Below are 4,913 nucleotides of genomic sequence, written 5' to 3' on the forward strand. Positions count from 1 at the left end.
CTAGCCCTAATTAAATTACTAACTACATAACAAAATAAAAGAGGAAGGGAAGAAAAACCCAAACTCCTCTTGATCTAACCTTTAGTTCTATTCCAGAGCTTGTGTCTGCTTCTCCACACTTGATTCTGAAGAATAAATGGTCTATTTATAGAGCTTAGAAGAGACCTAGAAGTCCTAAAAATCCTAGAAAAATCGTACTTCAATCTCTTAGTCAAATTAGTAAGCAATCCAAGTACAAATCGGAATAGGATTCGTCCAGATTTGTGTTCTTATATTGAGGAACGAGCAGAGCAAACGTCTGAATTAGGAAAATCCTATTTCATAGTTATTTGTAGAATTTTGAGTTATATTTCCAATGTTGCTAGAATCACCTCAACCCAATACATGATCTGAAAATTATGGTCAAAATACGGAGACGTATGCAGAATCCAAATTTTAATCCAATCCGATTTTGACTCCAATTAGAGAAATTTTGATTTAATCATTTCTTCAATTTGATTAAACTTAACCACATCATATAGGTCCTCAATTAAGATTGGTTAAACTTAATTATATCTTCTAGGTCTTCTCAAAGTGTGCTTTAAGCTTGGAATTCTCCAAAAATGCTTTCTTTTCTTAAAAAACCCTAAAAACACAATAAAACACAAAAACAAGACAAAACATCAAATAATAACAAAACTAAGAGCCTAACATATGTGAATTAAGGGGCTAAAATATGTATATTTGAGCACTTATTAACCCCCCAAACTTACATATTGCTAATCTCTTAGCAATACAAAACTGAAAATAAAAACAAACATAAAAACAAAAAGATAAATCATTCTTTCGTGAGATGTACGATTGCATTTAGCGTATTCAATAAGCTTTTTAAACCCTTAGGCATCCCTAGTAGGACGAGTGAAGTCTCACGAGGGTTTAACAATAATGTTACCCACAAACATTTTTGCAAAATTTATGTTATCCCAAAGATTGAAGTATCACTTAAAACAATAATTTTCATTCATTACCAAGTTTTAAAAGATAACTCCATCTTCACAATGAATTGGAATTCCAAAGTCTAATCACTTACAAAAGACAAGTTAAGGCAATACAAGTTGAATTTAGTGTAAAGTGAACTCACACATAACTATGAGGCTACCAAATTATTTCCAATGTGCCATGACTCAATACTTTAAAGTTCACTGGGATCCCTATCATAATGAATAACTAAGGCATAACTTTCTTTTCTTTTCAGGCTGTACAATGCTTAGTTCATTTAAACTTTTTAACTGACCCATGTAACGAGTGTTAAACCAATGACTCCCAAACCAGATGGCTTTAGAGTATTAGGTGTAAAGGCATACCCCCAAGGACTTACTAACTCGAGTCAAAAATGCTACAAAACCAAACTAGCTATAATATTAATCATATTAAAATTTTCATCTTTTGACGTGAACACTCATTACTTAATGAGGCAAGAGGTCCAGTTACCTAGCAAAAATCTCACAATGATCAATTTTTTTCTTTTTCTTTACTATTTTTCTCTTTTATATATATATATGCCCAAGTATCCATCCAATAAGTCACCCAGCTTCACCCAAGACATTGAAACATGCACAATCATATTAACATGCCATACCCCACAAATTAAGTGTTAATGTGCTTGTGGCAATTTAAAAACAAAACAAGTGAATTCTCAACTGGCAAAGGTAAGTAACCAAACTTAGAAACTCTATCATCAGATTATGTGTTCAAAATTTTAAACTCAGCAATGAAATTCAAATCACAGTTTCTAGATCAACCAAAATCTCAAGAATAACATGAACATACATTTTTTTCTCAATTTTCTAAAAAAAAAAGAAAAAAAAAATTAGACAAAGTGTGTGTATGTTCCCCATACCCCCAAGCTTGAACATTGTCCTCAATGTGTAGAAAAACATGGAAAGATCTTACTTGAGATATGAGAAAACTAGTTGGACAAAGGTATGGTTTGTAGCATACCCCCAAACTTGAATGTAGGAACACTTGTCATGGAATGGAGTGCCTCCCAAAAGTGCTAAGTTCACCATCTTCAGCTAGACTGTTGATAGTAGCTTCTGTGCTACTATTCTCTATGAGATGCTAGTTGGAATAGGTATGGCTCATAGCATATCCCCAAACTTTTGCAAGAACGCTTGTCCCTAAAACAATTGTAACAAATTTAATTAAAATAAAGAAATAACATAAAAGAAATACTAAAAGTAAAAAGGATTAGGGTTTTGAAATCCAACGCTAACCATACTTAAATAAGATTAACAATATGCCAATATTCCAATTATCTCTAGATATCTAATGTTTATCAACCTAAGGGCATGATATCTACTCCTTAAGCTATTGATTTCCCTAAACAACGAACTATGCATAATATCTACTCTAGTTCTTTTCTTCCCCAAAGAATTTAGCATGATATCTACTAAGTTGTTCTTTAACGAAGCATAAATCTATGAAAATTCACAACCACACAAGGTGGCATGATATCTACTCCTGGTTCCCCATGTTGATTAGCCTAAAAACTTATGATGGGGTTCTTTTGTCACTTTATTAAACCCAAAACTCGGTCATCCAAATTGACTTAAATAACATAAATTCAACCACATACATATGATCAAACACATTCATATGAAGAATTCAAGTAAATAGGAAGTAATCAAATTAAACACCCAAAAGATAATTTTGGCAAAGGCACCAATATTGCAACCCTAAAGAGACATGATTAGGGCTTCAAACTAGCCATAATTAAATTATTAACTACATAACAAAATAAAAGGGGAAGAGAAGAAAAATAAACAAGGGAAAAATATAAAAAAGCCCCCCAAACTACCAGCCGTTTTTGATTTAGCCCCTTAATGTTCCAAAAGTGATAAAGTAGCCCCCAAACTACCAAACTATTGCATTTTGGCCACTCCGTTATTCAAAACCGTCAGTTTGGACAGAAACTGCAAAACGACGTTATTTGGTTACCAGTAAGTTACTACAATGCCCTTGTATGATTTTTTTTCTTTTTTTTTTTTCAAAAAAAAAAGAAGCAAAATGGGGCCGTTTTGCTTCAAATAAGGGTTCCCTAACCCTAAGCAAAACGGCGCCGTTTTGCTTAATGGTAAGGATTTATGTTGAAATCCCTACCAAGCACGATCACAAGTGCCACTAAAGATATAAATAAGCTGAACCAGGACTATGAACCACCAGGAGGTGTTGAGCACCACCGCCGCACCCACCAGAACCCACCCTAGCTTCAGCTTCAACAACCAGCTGAAGAAAGTGTGCGGAACAAGAGCCACGGCCGCAATAACAGCCATCACCATGATCTTGCTCTGCGACTGCAGGAACTTCGCGATCGGGAAGTTCACTGCGTAAGCGAAGAGCTGCGGAATCATCAAAATGGCGAACACTCCCTCAGCTTCCGATATGGCTTTCGCCTGCCAGATCAGTTTCAACAGTGGCTCTGCAAACACGTATAACTGGCTAAGAATCAAAGCCGTCATCAACAAAATCACCCATGACCGTTGCATGTAGATTCCCAGCATGTCAAGCTGCCCCACTCCAACCGCTTGCCTGCACAGCGTCTCCAGCGTGCTCCACATTCCAAGCTGATCATTAATCACCATTCCATATATATATATATATATATATGTGTATGTGTGTGTGTGTGTGTGTGTGTGTGTGTGTACTAATTCAATTGTTTTTTTTGGCTTGTTTTACAGTTCTGCCATAGCACCTTCCACATGCCCCTGTTAGTGCGATCCATCACAGTCACAGCAAAGGCAATAGTTCCGTAGATCTTTGCCAAAAAGTTATTTTTGGTCATTTTTGTGAGTTTTTTAATTTTAGTTTTATTTTATTTTTTGTTAGTTAGTCGTTTTTTTTTTAATTTTATTTTATTTAAAATTTTAAAAAATGGTTAATGTTTTATGTGGGAAATCTGCATGCTAAAAAGTGAGGGGGAAGCATAAATTTTCATTTTAATAATTTTAATGTCTCTCCTAGTTATAGGACACCAGTTTCTACTAACTACCCTCAAAATTTTTACCCACATGAGCCAAGTTCATATTGCTCAAATCCTTATCATCATTATAGTGATTGTCCATCCTGGGGACAAGTTTCTAATTTTCCATATATGAGCAAATGAACACCAGTTTCTCCAGTCCAGGGTTTGATTCAAATTCCAATTTTTATAACCCGGACTGGAGCAACCAATCTGATTTCTCAGGATCAGCTCAGGCTACAGGAAATTATGCTTACCAATTTGATGAATTGCACAATTCAAAATATCCGCAGTTCGATCATCAAGCTCAACCTCCTATTTATCAATCAACCACTCACGTGCCACAGCTTGCACCACAATCATCACTAGAAGACATGATCGAAACATTAATAGAAAAAGTCGACCAGTCCAACTCCCGAGCTAATTCCAATTTACAAGCTATACAAGAGCTCGAGAATTCCAACTCTCAAGCTATACAAGAGCTAAAAGGTTTTACCAATCAAGCTGTACAGGAGCTAAGGAATTCCAACATGGCTAATGGCAGAGACATAAAAGAACTTAAGCAGGTCATGACCAAGATAGAAGGACAGATCGGTCATCTAGTTGTTGCTTTCAACAGAATAGAGGAAGAAGAACTTCAAAGTCATCTGATGGCTGAAAGGCACTACATGATTGATGAGGATAATTCCAAAAAATTTTATCATGAGCATGTCCAAGTCGCCATCACACTAGAGAGTGAGGAAATTGTGGATAACAAAGAGGAGGAAAAGAAAGAGGAGCAAGTTGAACACCCTGAGCAAGTTGAGCACCATGAGAACAGTGAGCCACCAACGGATCCTAATCTGCCCAGTGACATGGAAGTGAATATTGAAGCTCCTGCCTACATCACTATCCCTCTTGAGACATATCAAGA

At 35.8% G+C, this 4,913-nt stretch overlaps 1 pseudogene; it reads right to left on the reverse strand.

Annotated features, from left to right (window-relative positions):
- Positions 1-3,137: 3,137 nt before the first annotated feature.
- On the reverse strand, positions 3,138-3,623 carry LOC148586866 (protein DETOXIFICATION 30 pseudogene; annotated as a pseudogene).
- Between the last annotated feature and the right edge of the window lie 1,290 nt (positions 3,624-4,913).

The sequence above is a fragment of the Corylus avellana genome, chromosome 3 (genome assembly GCF_965113065.1).
Source record: "Corylus avellana chromosome 3, dhCorAvel1.hap1.2, whole genome shotgun sequence".
Classification (NCBI taxonomy): domain Eukaryota; kingdom Viridiplantae; phylum Streptophyta; class Magnoliopsida; order Fagales; family Betulaceae; genus Corylus; species Corylus avellana.